This window comes from Ambystoma mexicanum, chromosome 6q (assembly GCF_040938575.1).
Source record: "Ambystoma mexicanum isolate Mex_15411 chromosome 6q, UKY_AmexF1_1, whole genome shotgun sequence".
Taxonomy (NCBI): Eukaryota; Metazoa; Chordata; class Amphibia; order Caudata; family Ambystomatidae; genus Ambystoma; species Ambystoma mexicanum.
In genome coordinates this window covers 1,223,535,362-1,223,552,153 of record NC_090937.1, presented here as the reverse complement: position 1 = coordinate 1,223,552,153, position 16,792 = coordinate 1,223,535,362, and the positions used below count along the sequence as shown (strand labels likewise).

Genomic DNA, 16,792 nt, shown 5'->3' with positions numbered 1-16,792 from the left:
AGCTATGTGATCCCTTCCAGGCAGGTTGTATGGCCTCAATAGGAACAACAGCTCCCAATATTACTGTACATGTTGAAAGCCAAATATGCTCAGCATAAGCGACCCTTGTACCTAGCATTTATAGACTTCAAGGTCATGTTTGATTCCATAGTCTTCTTTTGTATAACAAATTGCTTACATATAATTGTCCCATTTCCTTGCTTGCATTAATCATGCATTTACATACGGATACTACAATGCAAATTTGAGTATCGAACCAAGGATGACTTTCAGAAATCTTTCCCTCTACGAGAGGCCTTAAACAGGGATGTATTTTAGCATCCACCCTGTTCAATCTTTTCATCCTGGACATGGCAGAAACCCTAATAGATACTATAGGAGATGCGCCAAAGTTGGGAGACCAAAAAATCACATGGTTTCTTTACGCAGATGATTTAGTTCTGTTGTCGCAGTCACCGAGTGGTCTTCAAAATCTTCTGTTGCAACTAGAAAGATATGCCCTCAGAAATCATCTGTCTATCAAAACAGAAAACACACAGATTGTTATCTGTAACTCCCAAAGTAACACCAAAGCTGTACGATGTAATTGAAACCTGCAGGATGTAAAATTATCAGTTGTCCCCAATACTTGGGTACATGGTTTACTGCAACGGTATAACAAGACAGTTGCGTTACAGATCTTGATAATAAACTGCGTATACTTACATCAGAGGTGCAAATTCTAGCCGAAAAGTATGGTAAATTCTCTTATAAACATATTATTCCCTTTTATCATCAGAAAATAACACTGATTTTATTATATGCAGCAGAGACACGGGCTCCTAAGGATCATGCTAATTGGTACATCTTGGAGGGCCGTTTTTGGAAAAAGGTTTTGAGTTTGCCAGGTTCAGTGCCCCTACCGATGATTCAGTTTTAATTAGGCCTAACATCCCTACGCTCTCAGGACATCTGGTATATGTGCTCACTGTGGAGGAAATGTCTGGTGGGAGTATCAGCAGAAAACATATTGAGCATAATGGCGCATTATCTGTTGGTGTCTATTGAGCCATTCCCCTCACAATGGTGTCAATTTGTTTTAAAAGCTCTGTCTGAGGCTTCTGTCACTTTTGACATGGTTATGTATAATCCTGGTCGAGCAAAGATTTAAATCTTCCAATATGATTGGTGTACAAATCAAACAGAATGTTGCTCTTATAAGGACTTTGACCCAACCCTGTTTGGTTCCAAATGCTATCGAGAACCTGCAGACTATTTAGTGGCCTGTCCTTCGCCGTACATTCGATCACAATACATGAGGTTTAGATTTAATCTGTGGCCGACCAAGGAGGTTTTAGTGAGACGCAAACAAATTCCATCTACACAAAATTATTGTCGGTTTTGTACAAACATTGCTGTAAGGGAATCTTTGGAGCATTTCATTGTTGAGTGCCCGGCCCTGGTGGAGAGACATCATCTATTCTTCAAGGAAATTCTCGTCTCTCATTGTCCAGTTGAAAGGTCACAAATCTATCAAAAACCTTTCTCTAACACCAAACTGGCAGTAAGAGTGGCTATAGTCCCCTTTTTAGATGCAACGTTGATACAGGAGTAAAAATAATCAATCTGTGTGGCGTTGGTATTTTTCTTCTTTCTGTAACATTACATCTAATGATATGTCGCACTGAAATTAGAAGCATTTTATTTGATTACGGTTAAGATTGTCCATTGATGTTAGAGATCTTTTAGGTGATGTATTTTTCATGAAATAATTTGAAGTGTGATTCTCTTTTTTAATATATGTTTTATATAATATGTAATGATTTGTTTGCCTTTTGTTTCTTGTGCGAAGCTATTTTGTAAAAGTTTCTTTCTCTTTTTATTGTAATAAAAATGAAATTTTCTCTCTGTTAAATTAATAAATTTGAAAAGTTGATATTCTCAACTAAACCAAATAAATAAAAAAAAGTCAGCATATGAGATATGATTAAGTAGGTCGTAATAATGTTGTCTCCACTCTCTAACTCTATGACTAAACAGATGGCCATCAATTAATTAAACTGAAGACCTCCAAAACGGAGGTCTTGATTTTGGACCCTTGTAAATTGCGTAATAGACAGAACACAGCTCTTATACATCCCAGACTGTTTGCCATCAATATGGCCTTCTCTACCAGAATCAGATATTTTGGAGTAATCTTGGAGAAGGACTTAGGAATTCAAGACAAAATATTCATTTTCATTGGCGTTGTATGCTCAGACAGAATCTTCCCTTTACCAAGATCTCCAAAGTAGAACACCATGCTAGCATTAGAGCTTTGATTAATGCACAATGTGTTAATACAAATACACAATACATGCAGATGTCAGCATATAAACTACAACAACTGCAGGTTGCACTGAATTCTGCAGCGCTTTTATTTTGTAAATGGAGTATTGGTCACATCTGTGCCATTCTGTGCACTGAGTGCCTGTCAAGCAACTTTTAAGATTTTTTTTTTTTTCATAACAACATTTTATTTGATTTTGAATTTACATACAAGCAGTACATAGATCATAACATCAATCGCAGAACAGCATTAATTAAATATGACAGAGCAATAGCGTCTCTCGGGAGGGCCGGGGTGAGGGGAGCCAAAATGTCAGAATGGTCACTACTGACCGTGGTCTGTCAAGTCCTTGTTTGCCCAGTGGACTATGGAATGACGGGTCGCTGTGGTGTGAGGCAGTGGTTCAATAGAGCGGGCTGCTTTGGAGCCATCTGGTTAATGGAGGCCTCCTGGTGAGAGCCGGGAATTTGGAGGCGTAGTCCATAAATGGGTCCCAAATGTTTAGGGCTCTATTCAAGGAGCCTGTTTGGGTTTCAGTGATTCTTTCAGCTACCACTATATCCCAGCATTTCGCCCACCAAAGTGCCACGTAAGGGCCTTCTTTATTTTTCCACACCCAGGCCAATGCTATTTTTTCTGCTAGGAGTAGATGCGTACATAGCCTGGGGATTTGGCCTGCTATTGGGAATGCTCCATCGCCTGTGCTGCCTAGAAGGATGATTCCAGGATCCCATGGGATGGTGAGGCCCGATTTGTCCTTGATGTGTTTGATTACCTCTCTCCAGTATGTTTACGCTTTCGGGCATGACCATACCATGTGGAATAGTGAGCCGGTAGTTGGGCATCCTCGCCAGCAGGTTCCGGGGGTGGTTGGATTAGTCTTGTTGATTTGGGCCGGCGTCATATAGTATCTGTAGCACAGTTTATAGCCCCCTCTCTGTTTGTAATGCATTGTGAGCTTTTGTGGAGCCTGGCACAGATTTCTCCCCATTACTCGATTTCAATTTTCTTTTCCTAGGTCTTTTTCCCATTCGATCATGTATCTTTCCTTTTTCGAGGGGTCTGCCCTGTCTAGGAATCGATAAAGGGTTGAAATCCTGCCTTTGCTTGTAGGGGTTGTTAAAGATAATTCCAACGCTGTTAATTCTCTGGAGCATTTCTCCCTGGTTACTCTGTGGGACATCCAGTGACGGATTTGGGTGTAGTGGAATCTCTCCCCTTCATCCACTCCGAATTTTGTTTTGCATCTTTCAAATGAGATGGGTGCTCCTGCTTCCAGGAAATCACTGGTTTTATGTAAGCCCCCTTCCATCAAGGATCGGAAGCCCAGTGCCGACAGACCTGGGGAGAATTCAGGGTTGTTCCAGATGGGAGTTAAGGGGCCTAGCGAGCTGCGGGTGTGCCATTTCCGGGCTGCTTCCTTTCAGCTGCGGACTGTTGATATTGTTGCCAGCAGAGGTCCGCTGTTTGCTTGTGGCTTTATGGGTGGAAGGTGTGGGAGGTTTGAAGGAGCCGTCGGACACCAAGATTCTTCAAGCTGTGTCCACTTCAGTTTGTCTGTTTCTTGGGCCCATGTGAAGGCGTGAGAAAGTTGCGCCGCAAGAGTGTAACTAGCGAGATCCGGAACTCCCAGACCTCCCTGTGGTATCCCCCTCAACATTATTTGTTTGGCAATACAAGGCCCCCCCCCCAAACGAATGCTTGGATTTGCTTTTGCAGGGCTGCCAGTGCTGGACCCGGTATGCCGACTGGAAGAACTGTGCAGTGGTACAACCATCTGGGGATCAGATTCATTTTGATGGCTGTGATTCTGCCAAACCACAATATTTCCTGGGGCTTCCCCCTTTTGAAATCCTTTTGGAGATCTTTGATTAGTTGCGTGAAGTTGCTTGAATAATAATAATAATAATAATAATAATAATAATAAAATAATAATAATAATAATAATAATAATAATAATAATAATAATAATAATACAGGCACATTGGGTTATTGGGGATGTGAACCCCGAGATAGTCGATTGGGCCTGTGGACCATGGGACTGGCATTAATGTGCTGAGAGTGTCTTTATCCTGCCTAGAGAGATTCACCGGCAATGCTGCGGATTTGGACAGGTTTACCCTGAACCCTGACAGGGCCCCGAATTCTGAAATCTCCTCCCACAGAGCATCCAGGGACGATGTCAGGTTTGTTGCCATTATTAGGACGTCATCCGCGTATAGTGCTATTTTATATTCATGGCCTCCCACGGACAACCCACTTATGTTAGGATTTTGCCTGATTCTTGCGGTGAAAGGCTCCATAGAGAGAGCACAGATTAGGGGTGAGAGTGGGCAACCTTGTCTAGTGCCCCTGGATATGTAGATTTTGCTGGACCTCGTGCCGTTGACCCGTAGCTGTGTGGTGGGAGATTGATAGTTGGCCATTACCCATGTGATAAAGTTGGGGCCAAAGCCCATGTGCGTCAGGACTGCCCAGATATACCAGTCAACCAGATCAAAGGCCTTATGAGCGTCTTAGGATATAACGGCCAATCCTACCTTTAATTTGTGGGCACTTTCGATAATGTTGATCATCCTTCTAATATTATCATGGGTACTTCTCCCAGGGATGAATCCCATTTGGTCTTGATCAAATAGGGTTGGTAGGGCTGGTCCCATTCTATTGGCCAGTACTTTGGCAAAAATCTTCCCATCGATATTCAGGAGTGAGATAGGTCGGTAGGAGGCAGCCAGTTCGGGGTCTTTTCCAGGTTTGTGTAGCAGGATTGTGAGAGATTCAGCCATTGATTTGGTTATTGACTTTGAGGTAAGGAAGGAGTTAAATAGGGCTGCCATCTGAGTGGCTAGTGTTCTGGCGTATTTGTTGTAGAAATTTGTGGATAAACCGTCATGGCCCGGGGCGGCTGATTTGAGAGATTTGATGGCTTCTATGATTTCTTCAGTAGAGATGGGTAGTTCTAGGGAATCCAACAGGGATGTGTCACGGGATGGTATGGGACTTAGCATTTTTCCATCTTCCCTTCTTAGTTTCAAAATATTGTTTCGGGTACGGACTTTTTTCAGTTTTTGCGCTAGCACCTTGTTTGCTTTGTTCCCTTTGCTGTAATAGAATTGCTTCGTAAATACTAATGCTTTCACTGTGCGATCAGCGCAATGCATTTCCAGCGCTGCTTTTGCTTTCCTTAGGGCTCTCTCCATTTTTCTGGAGTTGTTTGCTTTCAGTTCGCTCTCTAATTGCCTTACTTTTCCCTCCAGCTTGGCCGCCATGATATTCGAGACTCTTCTCTGTTCCGCCCGGCACTAATCAGTGTGTCTCTGACTTTCATGGCGTCCCAGATGATGTTGATGGGAGACTGCTCCGTCGTGTTTTCTTTGAAATAGTTGGTGATAGTTTCTTCAGTTCCCTTTCGGATGCACTCATCTAATAGCAATGAGTCGTTAAGTTTCCAATGCCTTTGCACTGGCTGTTTTTGGCCTGAGATGACCAGATTCGCGGATACTGGGGCGTGATCCAATATCATGCAGGTGTGGATTTCTGCGTTGTTAAGACATGGGAACAGGACTCCAGCTATTAGTATAAGGTCAATTCTTGAGAAGCCTTTATGTACACAGGAGTGGTACGTGTAGTCCCTTGAGGTGCCATTGAATAGCCTCAATGCATTGACAGTTTCAATTTCTCTTAGCAGTTTGGCTATTGATAGTGCATGCGCGAAGTCTGTGTTCATAGGTGGCAGTGTTTTATCCATTTGTGGGTTTGGCATGCGGTTGAAATCTCCACTCATGATTAGGTGGCCTTCGCGAAAAGCCAGAATGGTTGGAATTAGGTTTGTGATGATGCTGGCCTGAGATGTGTTGGGGCCGTAAACTGAGACAGTGGTAATAGGGAGTTCTTCAAATAGGCCCTTCAGAAGGTGGAAGCGGCCTTCCGGGTCTCTTTTTATGGTAATTTTGGATAGCAGAACTTTGTCACTTAGTAGAATTGCTACTCCTCTCTTCTTCTTCCCAGAGGAGGCGAAGTATGCTCTGTGTTTATATCTATTGAATCTCACTCGGGATTCGTCTTCCTGCAATAAGTGAGTTGCTTGGAGCAGTACAATGTCTCCCGATAGTTGGCTCAGTCTGTGTTCTACTGATTTACGCTTTCTTGGCGAGTTCAGGCCTTGGACATTCCACGTGAGTATCACTATTTCACTTGTATCAGCTATTGGAGAGGCATTTTAGCGTCAGGTGTGTCGTGGCCCGTGCCCTCTCTCCGGGAACAAGATTCTGTTAGCGGAGATCGCTTGTTGTGTTGGGCTGGTGGAAGCTTAGATGCTGGTGCGATGTGCTGCAAAGATGATTGTAAGGGCAGAACATGTGGGGTTTGGCATGTCCTGCATTGGATTGACTGCAATGATAACTTATCCCTCCACTTAACCCCCCCCCCCAACTTGAACTGGTAGTAGAACCATTGTCCTGCTGCCACTGGGGAACTGGTGGCACCACAGCGCCTAACGATGGCCAACTGGGCCGCTGATCTGAAGTATATTGGAGCTCATCCTTGCTCCCGCACTGATGGCGAAAATGAGAGTAGATGTCTCTGAAGGCTTCCTCCCCATGAGGGTTTTGAGTAGTTGTGAACTAAGGGATGTGCCTCATTTTTAGAGCGGCTACCTGAACAGGGTAATAGCCCAAGATTGGAGTGCAAGAACTCAGTTTATGTCTTGTCGGATTGGTCAGGCCGGAAGGTTGTCTTTCTTAGGGGGACCTCGAAGTCTCCGTCTCCTGCCTGCTTTCGACCATTCTCCTGTGGGAGGCTTTTCCCGAAAGGAGCGGGATGTTTCTTCTGCTTCTGACTCCCCGTCAGATTTTCTGAGGCCCATAAATTTGTCCGCCTCTTTAGGCGTGTGAATTTCCTTTAGAGCTCCTTCCTATTTAAATTTGACTGAGGTCGGGAAACCCCATTGATACGGGATTTTCCTGTCTCGTAACCATTCCGTTAGAGGTCGTATGATTTTCCGCTTTTGGAGAGTGAAGGCGGCTAGGTCCTGATAGAGCGAGATTATGGAACCCTGGAAAGTAATCTGGTGCATTTGCCTCGCCTTGCGCATAATTTCTTCCTTCAGTAGATAGAAATGGATTCTGACTAGTACATCCGGTGGGAATGTAGATACCCGTCTCAGGGAGGTTCTGTGTACCCGGTCCAGCTCCAAGGGTGCATTTTCTGGAAGTGTAATTATAAATCTGAGTAGGTTCGAGACATAGCGTTTTAATTCTGCATCTGGGATGTAGGATGAGATCCATCGCAGGTGGATGTTATTCCTCCGAGAGCGGTTCTCGGCGTCCTCCTGTTTTGCTTCTAGGAGGTTGCATCTTGTCTCTAAGGCCACGATCCTGTCCCTGTCTTGATCGCAGGGGCGTTGCTAGTGGGGGGCTAAGGGGGCTATAGCCCCTGATCTTTTGGTTGTAGCCCCTGATAGAATCTCAGGAGCTACAGCCAAAAGGCTAGCTAGCCCCCAGTCCCAACAGTTCCGACATCAGCTTAGCCCCGGGTCTTTTCCAGACCTAGCAACTCCCCTGCTTGATCGATTTCAAATGTTTGGTACAGACCTTGGCTTCAAGCTCGGCTGCTCTGTGTTCTACTTCCCCCACCCGCCCGTCCAGAGAGTTAATTTTCTTCGTGACCTCTTCTGTTCTTTTTTGAATTTCTTTGGTCAGGGCTGTCAGTAGGTCCTGTAGGTAGGCTTTAGTGACCGCTTGGGATGGGCAGTGGGTTGATGCTGTTACCGTTGACATGGGAGCGTTGGGGGGGGTCTTCTGGTAGGTCCCCCTTTCTTGATCTCTCATTAGTACTGTTCGCTAGTAAGGAGACAATGTCTGCTTGCCTAGAGGCCTTTCCGCTTTTTGACATCTTGGTGCTGATGGGTCTCAGTGGCCGGGCTTTCTTAGTAGGGCTATTGCTATTGTGCCACAGGGGGAGAGTTCTGGAGATTTCTTTAGATGCCTCCTCCGGTTGGTGTGGTGTGGCGCGAGTGCCGAGAGGTGATGGTTCTTGTGTGCATTCGGATGTTTATAGCCAATTGCGGCGGGCCTCGGCGTGCAATATAATGGTTCCTGGTGATAGGGGAGGTGGGTTTTTCAGGCAGAGGAGAATTTGGGGGTGTAGTTACAGCTAGACGGGCTAGGTACATAGCGTTCCGTGCTGGTTTCTTTCGAGGGCCTGCTATTGATAGGGTTGCGGGAAGCGATCGATTCAGGCGTGCAGCGTGCAACCCCTGCTCCTCCCCACTCCTCACCTTAAGGATGTTGGTGCTGGTCCGGTGTGCTTTTCGAGGGGCACGAGGACTCTGTGCCGCCCCGCGAGTTTGCGGTATTTCAGGCCCAATGGGATGTGATCTGGGAGTTCTGTGCACCGTGGCTGGAGGCTAGGCACGCTGGTGTGGGATTACTGTGCCCCGCGGAATGCTGGGCTAACGGTCTGGATGGATCCGGTCGTGGCTTGCAACGTGGTGCGGCTGATGTGCTGTGGCAGGTTCTTCCGGCTGGGATTAGAGTTTTGATGGGTAGGAGGGAGGGTGCTGCTGGAGTTGCTGCCTGGTGGCGAGTGGCTGATAGCCCCATGTAGGAGCGCGATACTCTCCACTTGCGGACCTCCCCCCCAGAGGAGCAGCTCTGTCCTAGCCAATAACGTGGGGAGCAGCGGGTATCCTCTGTGCAACAATACCGGCCTGCAACCCCTGTCCCACCTCACTCCTCACCTCAAGGATGTCGGTGCTGGTCCGGTGTGCTTTTCGAGGTGCACGAGGACTCCGTGCAACCCCGCGAGTTTGCAGTGTTTCAGGTGGTGGGGGATTACTGTGCCCGCGGACTGCTGAAGCTGGCGAGAGGCTGATAGCCCCAGGCAGGGGCACGCTATTCTCCACTTGCACCCCCCCACAGAGGTGCAGCTCCGTCCTGGCCACTCTCGTGGGGAGCAGCAGGTAGCCTCCGTGCCAGATAGAAAGCTGGGACTAGGAGGCACTTTGAGCCAGAGACGAGCATCAGTCCCGAAACGGACTCTGATAGCGATTGCGCAGTCCTGAGTTGACTCACAGTCTTCTGTGCTATGAACTCCCGGGCTGTGCTAGCTGATCCGGGATGTCGGTGTGCGCGGCCTCCAGGCGAGCTGCTGGAGAGTCAGTGCGGGATGGAGAGCTGGGAGTGCCAGGCGGCTTCGCTTGCCTTAGTGTGCCTGCCCCTCCCCCCCATGGAGGTACTCCTCTGTTTCTGCTCCGCGGCCACCATTTTAGCCACAAGCGTGAATCCGTGAGAAAGAACTTGCTGAACCGTCATAATTCGGCCACGGAACGGGGTCCCACTCGGCAGACAGCCACGGCACATATTCATACATAAGTCATTCTAGTTTCGTTCCATAATGGGGTCTGGCGGCGTTGGTGGCGGTAACGGCGTGGTGGGCCGATCAGGAGCTCCTAGGAGGCCATTCCACTCACGGCATCTCCGAGCCACGCCCCACTTTTAAGATTTTATGCATGGCTTTTAAATATTTTGTGGACTGTCCCCCCATTACTTGAGTGAATGGCATTATTTTCTGTCTTGTAGTCCTCTAATCAACAACCATTGAGTAGTTTTATTCATAAAAAATAATCTAAAAAAGTCACTCTGCCAGTCCAACAAAAACGACTCTGTGAATCTTAAAAACAATAAAGTCCAAAGCCACTTGGTGCAGGGTGGTTGCCTCCAGTGACAGCGAGAAGTGAAAAACAGAAGGCAGTTACAAGTAGCAGGAGTGGCTATGCTGCATGGGATAACATCAAGGGATGCAGCAGTTCCAACAGAATTCCTTTCAGGGCACAAGATTCCATGCCTTTTGAAAATGATGCAGACTCAGACTGCAAATTGAAACAGTTGCTAACTACAGCCAATGAGCGACAGGCATCTGTCCAATAAATGGGGAACTTGCCTTTATGATCTGCTCCCATTTTTAGAGAGGCACCACCAAGGAGGCCTTAGGCACATGACATCACCAAGAGGCAAGACAAGGTATTTGAAAAAGACTATCCTGTAAGGTTGAATCATGATTCTTAACTACCCACCTCCCAATATGAAGCATAATTTACCATCCTCTGTTAAAGTTTTGGGAGTAACTTTCAGGGATGCTGTTAGGCAATCTAAATCAAGGGTTAGGCATTACAAGGAGGTGCAGACACACTACTAGTTACCCAGAAAACAGTGGGGAGGGGTGGAAGTGGTGTTTGCCACACATTTCTCCCTAAGGAATGGCCACAACTCTATACAGAAAATCTTGTTTATTGGGAGAGAAAAAAGGAAACTAAAAGGAAACAGAAAGGAAAAAATGGTGCTCATACAGGTAAACATAAATCCTGTACTACAGCAACTTAAGTGTTCCATGGACTGGGAAGAAAATTAAATTTAGACCAACAATGAAGTCTGCAAGATCAGGGTTATCATATAATGGGATGTTGGGCAGGGGTACAACAGAAGTCCCACTGCCAACAAATGAGAAATTACCATCTCTATAGAAGCACGTATTGGGGCAAATTAAAAACAGCAGCCCTACTGCAGTGCCATATTTGTGGGGTATCCACTTCTTTATCCCCCCGAATCTGTACATCAGCACGTGTGAATGAAAAAGGTGTGGAAGCAGTGGATTGTCTGAATTACAGTATTCTAGAAAGATGGCTCTGAAGGAGGTTGTTTGGCAGGGCAGTGACAACACTAGTCTGTGCCACACTCTGTGCTGGTTCTTGATTGGTGCTGCTCATCTCATTTCTTTGGCTTGGAATTTTGGGGAAATGAGATGGTGCGGCCTCCAGGGTTCATGCCACTGAACTGCCCGTACTTTCCTTTGCTCTTCTCAGCAGGCTTCAGAATCTGAAAGGAACACACGAGGGTCTTGTTCACACTCATCATGGTTCCTGCATTGTCAATCTCGCCACAGTAGTTGGGTGCAGAGAACAGTGTGACCAGCTGCCACTTAGCAAACAATTCATAGCTATCTTTCACAACCAGATGCACTTAGCCTATTAGATCCAAATCATGCTTGAGCAGCAACTTCGCCACAACCTCAGAGCCAAAGGTAAAGGAGACCCCCTGCTCATTATCGCCCCAATCCTGCATGTCCGTATCCAGATCAGACTATAGCAAGTCACAGAAGATACTCTGGTCAGGCCATCTGTGGAATGCATGATCCACTGGATCCGCAACATGGACTGCAGGTCAGAAGATAAAGCTCCACAACAGCAGAAGGTCTTCTCGTCTACAGTGGCAGTAATTGGGAGGAAGTTTAAGGCATCTGTGAAGGTTTTCCAGAGTTTGATGGTATAGCGCCATTTGCATTCATCATAGAAGCCGTAGATGAAGTTGATGGTGGCACATTGATGGTTCTCACGAGAAGTTCTCTGTGTACTTGATCTTGTAGGCAAGGAGGAAGCAAATTGTCTGCAGAAACTGCTTCCCATGGTCCACGTAATCACCAAGGAAGAGGTGGTTTCTCTCAGGCGGGAAGCCCCCATATTCAAACAGACACAGAAGATCGCAGTACTGGCCGTGAATGTCAACACAGATCTTCAGCGCGGCTTCCAGTTCTAGGAGGATGGGCTGGCGCAGGAAAATCTCCCGTGACTTCAGGCACAGACCACAAATTCTGTTCTCTGACAGCTGCACATTCTTCCCCAGCCGAGATCTCATTGGACAGCCAGCAGCCAGCTGATTATTGAGTCGATGTTTAGCTTCTCACCATCGCCCATGGTGGCAGGATAGTTGGGGGGGGTTGTGTTTTCAGTGATTTTATTTGTGAGGGAAAGGATTTGTGGCTGGTCAAACTCAAGCAGTACTCGGGTGGGTGCAGCAATAATAGGGTATCTGGTGCCATCGCTCCTGCAGCTCAAATGCTCTACTGGCAGGAAGCAGGAAGTTCAGAAATCTGGGAGGAAGGAGCCAGGCATTGAGACGTGTACTACTCAAGGCGGTTGGAGGATTTCCCACCTAAGTATCTGCCTGTGGAAAGGTCTCCCCTTGGAGATTCTTCCTTGTCTGACTTTTTGGCTTTTCATAGAAATGGTCTCACCTGTCGGCCTTGTAGCCACCAATGCCTTTTTTTAAAGTAGCCTAGTGGAGGTATTTCTAGATTTGTTTCGTCGGACCTTGTTTATTGACATCTATGCCACACAGACGCAATTTGGATTACAAAGTGTGAGTTGCAAATCAAATTTACAATCAAATCACTGGTCACATAACCAAAATATGCTTTCACAAGCGATTCTTTCACATTTACTAAATAATATTTGGCATTCATTGGTCTGTAAAATGGGCCGTAGGGTAACACATGACTGCCCTTATTCTCAGCTCTCATGAGTACATGAAGTGGAGAGCCAGAGAAAACTTCCACACACAAATAGAAACGTTTTTTAATGTTAGATACCTGTTAACTCCTGACATCACTGACAACGCTGTACAATTGACTGAAATAGCGTTGAACACCTCTCACAAATTACAAAGAAAAGAGTGAAATGTCGAACTGTGTATCAGATTATATCATAATAAAGCGTACACCAGACATAGAACAGGATGTACACACAATATAAGCAGGAGTGCACAAGTAAACTACAAGTTGCATGAGGGACTAGAAAGTGAACAGGGTGAAAACATTGTGGCAGAGAGGTGCAGTCTGCTGTGGAGTGCATTGCCTGGAGACGCAATTGCAGTGATCAGGGACTGAAGAGGAGACACCAGCGTTAGGAACTGGGGACATGACATTTCAGTCAGCATGTTGTGCATGTCATGATTTTAGCCCAGGCCCTGGCAAAGTGTTGCAATCTGGGAGCAGTATGCTGCGGAGCGTTCTGGCTGGAGATGCTTGTCCTGTGAGCGGGATTGGAGAGGAGATGCTGACACTATCATTTGTGGGATTGGACATTGCATTCGGCACGTAATGCATGATGTGATATCAGCCCATAACCTGCAAAATGCAAAGTGAAGTGTAGCAGATTAGGAGATGTGTGCTGTGGAGTGCATTGGCTAGAGACAATATACATGTGAGCAGGATCAGGCATGAGATACCAGAACTAGAACTTGGGGGAGTGGACATTTCATTTGGCACATTGTGAATGCCATGATTTCAGCCCTGGCCCCAGCGAATGCAGAGCAAAATCTAGCATACTAAGAACGGTCTGCTGGGGAGTATACAGATAGAAGAAGAGACACCGGTGTTAGGTGTTAGGTTCTGGGGAAGTGAATATGGCAGTTGACACATTGTGTATGCTTTTATATCTGCCCGGGCCCCAGCAAACTTGGAGAAATGTGTAGCATAGTAAAATCAGTGTGATGTAGAGTGTATTCACTGGAGACAGTATTCCCATGAGCTGGGATCAAAGAAGAGACACCGATACTAGGGGAACAGACATTGTAGTTGGCACATTGTCTGTGCTATAATTTCAGATCATGTTCTGACGAATACATAGTGACGTGTAAACAGTCTGCAGCAGTATGCAGCAGCGAGCATGCACCCCATTCTTAAGCATATAACAAAGACATTTGTTTGTGTTTCACAATAGAGTTGATCCAGTCAGAGATATGAAAGACAAGTTTTCTTGTAATCTCAAAAGTAGTGCAAAACTGCCCACTTAATATGGAATGACGAGCTAACAATGGACTTATCAAGCCAGGCAATGCTACCTGAAGCGGAATTCTGTAGTTACTTCAAAGGTGGCGTGAGTCTGGAAGGGTATAACTTGAATCCTCATACCCCACAAGGGGTTAAATAACGGATTATTTTAATAAGAATAAAAAAATAAAAATAGATTTCAGTAAATCCAAGTTATATCATATAAACATGAATATGGTTTATGTGTGAATGGGACTCTTTCCAATGACATTTTCTGAATCAAGTTTTCAGACCTGTACTCACTCTTGACCTTCAAAGTTGCCTTCCAGTGCTTCGATATCAGCTTTCTTGCCATGAACACACCTTTCAAAACATCTATGTTCAATTATTAGAGAACCCCACACGGGCATTGAAATCCCCAACAGATACCTTTGCTGGGATTTATATGTGTAGATTCTTTTGTCATACAAATCATCTTCAAGCATCTTCAAAATTCTCAAGCAAAAGATTCACTAATTCTCTTCACTAATCATACTTTTTATGCAAAAAAGATCTGAAATATCAGGTTTCTGGTTAGTGCCTGCTTTGGCCCTTACATATGTATTAAAAGGTGAAAACTTGATTTGTTAATAATAATATTTTATTTAAAATATTTAATTAAGGGGATTTTTGCCTGAAGGTAATTCTGTAATGCTCTGCATACATAAAATAATCAATAAACAAGAAGATTCAAAATCAAGAATGGCAGGTTCTGTATTAGGAAGGAAATTGAAGAAAAAAGTAAAACACATGTGATAAACACAGGAAAAGATACAGTTGGAATTACAACACAAATATTTCTGTGTGCTGTAACTTAACGAAGGGAAATCAGTTTCAAATAAATGTGTTAATGTCTTTCTAAAAAGGCACAGAGACAAAACATGATGAGAAAGCATAGTCCCTAAAATTGGGCTAACTAGCTGAAAAGCCTTCATGTCCTGGGGAAACAAACAAGTGTAATCATAAACATATATCTGACCTTGAAACATATAATCGAAAAAGTGAGTTAAGGAAAACATTACATTTCTCATAAAACAAGTCATATCTAATCGCATACTTGTGTGAAAAACAAAGTGTGTTTCACAACCCTCCCTGGGGAATTCATACTCAGTTGGCCAAGGGAAGGCCATCGCTTTGGATCCCGACCCTGGGGGTGGACAATCGAAGATGGATCACATGCGTAGGGGGTCAGAGAGAACTGGCGGAGAAGCACCCAATGGTGAGACATGGTATTCCCCTTTTTCCACAACCCACCTAACCCCTGTCCCTTTTTATTGTATGGGAAACTACAATTCACATAATTTCTCCGCACTCTGTCTTGACAGAAGTACTGCACCAAGGAAAATGAGGAATGAGGTCAGAAGGATTACCTCCACTGACTTGCATTGGCCCTATCCCTATAATGAGGTATACCTGTCACTTACTAGGACTCCCTGTGCAAATAAAACATTTTGCGCACAAGCACACTTTGCATGAGGCTGTGTAAGAGAAGGAAAAGCTCTTCCGAGGTTAAGGCGAACCAGGCTGTGGGAATTGGAAGGCCAACAGGCTGCTCAACAAATGAGAGGTGCAAGAGAAAGCCAGACAAGATTTCCAAGCTTTCGGGAAGCCGACAAGCAGAGCCGTGCCAGTGGAGGAAAGAAATCTTCAGAGTGCCAGGAAGTGACCCGTGATCCTCCTGGGTGAATGACAGATTTGGGGAGGAGCTGGTAACGACCTTAAGCTGCGAGTGAAAGATGAAAGAAGTACATTTAACCCAACCAGTGAGTTATCGAGGGCAACAAAAGTCTGGTTGTTCTTAAAGGGAAAGTAACTGTGAAATGGAAATTTGAAGGATACGCTTGGCCCAGTAAAATGCGAATGAAGACGACAATTGTTAGAAGTGAAAGATACAAAGTAGGAGAGTGTTCCTGCACAAGGAAGTCACACATTCGAAAGTCTCTGTCGAATGTTATGAACTTATGAGATATATTGGTAGCGAAGATCAAAGGAAAGAACGTTGAATAAGAGGACAATAAACTATGTGAAATGTGAGACATGCAAAGTGGGAAAAGTAAATTATAAGAATGTTGGATTAAGTCAAGAAGGCATTTGAAAGTGAAAAAGAACTACAGGTACCAAGAGGCATTGGTACTGCAGAGAATAAAAATACAAGTACCAATAGGCATTGGTGCTGCAAGAGAAGACTGAGAATTGAAGCAGTATTGAAGGAGAGGTTGAATTGGTCATGCTGAGGCCTACTTAAATTCCTTGCCGTTTTGAAAAGTATTTGACAGTGAAAGTTATCTTGGGTAAAAACGTGGGGCAGGGAAAAACCACAAAGAACAAGACTGGCTCGAGCCCGCAGAGGGAAGCCTATACAGAACTGTAAGAGAATGTGTGTTAAAGTGAAACAAGGCAGGTTCATGTCTGGCAGAGGGAATTCTGCGCAGAACTGTGAGGGATTGAACGCATATGAACTGAATATTTGATGGCAAGGTGGGTGAAGCCTAAGGAAGTGATTGAACGACCAGAACTGTTGAACTGTACCAGTAAGCCAAAGTGTGCAAGACTAATAGTACTGTGCCATCCTTATACCATTTGTTTATTAAGTAACTCTCCAGACCCTGTGGGGTTGAACATGGGGAAGAGAGTGAGTACTGAAGCCATTCTCACATTTCTTTTGACACACTGTATTTATTTTAAATATTCCCACAACACATTTGTAGTTCTAAGAAGGAGGGCAAGGTTAGGCTTTTCTTAGCAAAGACCTTTTTATTTTGACCAGACTGATTTGGATCTATTTGTCATTATTTAATGGTCAAGCATAATCCCATTCTAGAGATAGGGTGAGATAGGCAG

General features: G+C 45.0%; 1 protein-coding gene and 1 pseudogene across 8 annotated transcripts in view; one reads left to right on the top strand and one right to left on the bottom strand.

Annotated features, from left to right (window-relative positions):
• Window positions 1-16,792, top strand: part of PCDH7 (protocadherin 7) — a 1,155,179-nt gene that overhangs the window by 45,569 nt on the left and 1,092,818 nt on the right. The window lies entirely within an intron of this gene.
• Window positions 10,593-12,420, bottom strand: LOC138516588 (serine/threonine-protein phosphatase PP1-alpha catalytic subunit pseudogene; annotated as a pseudogene).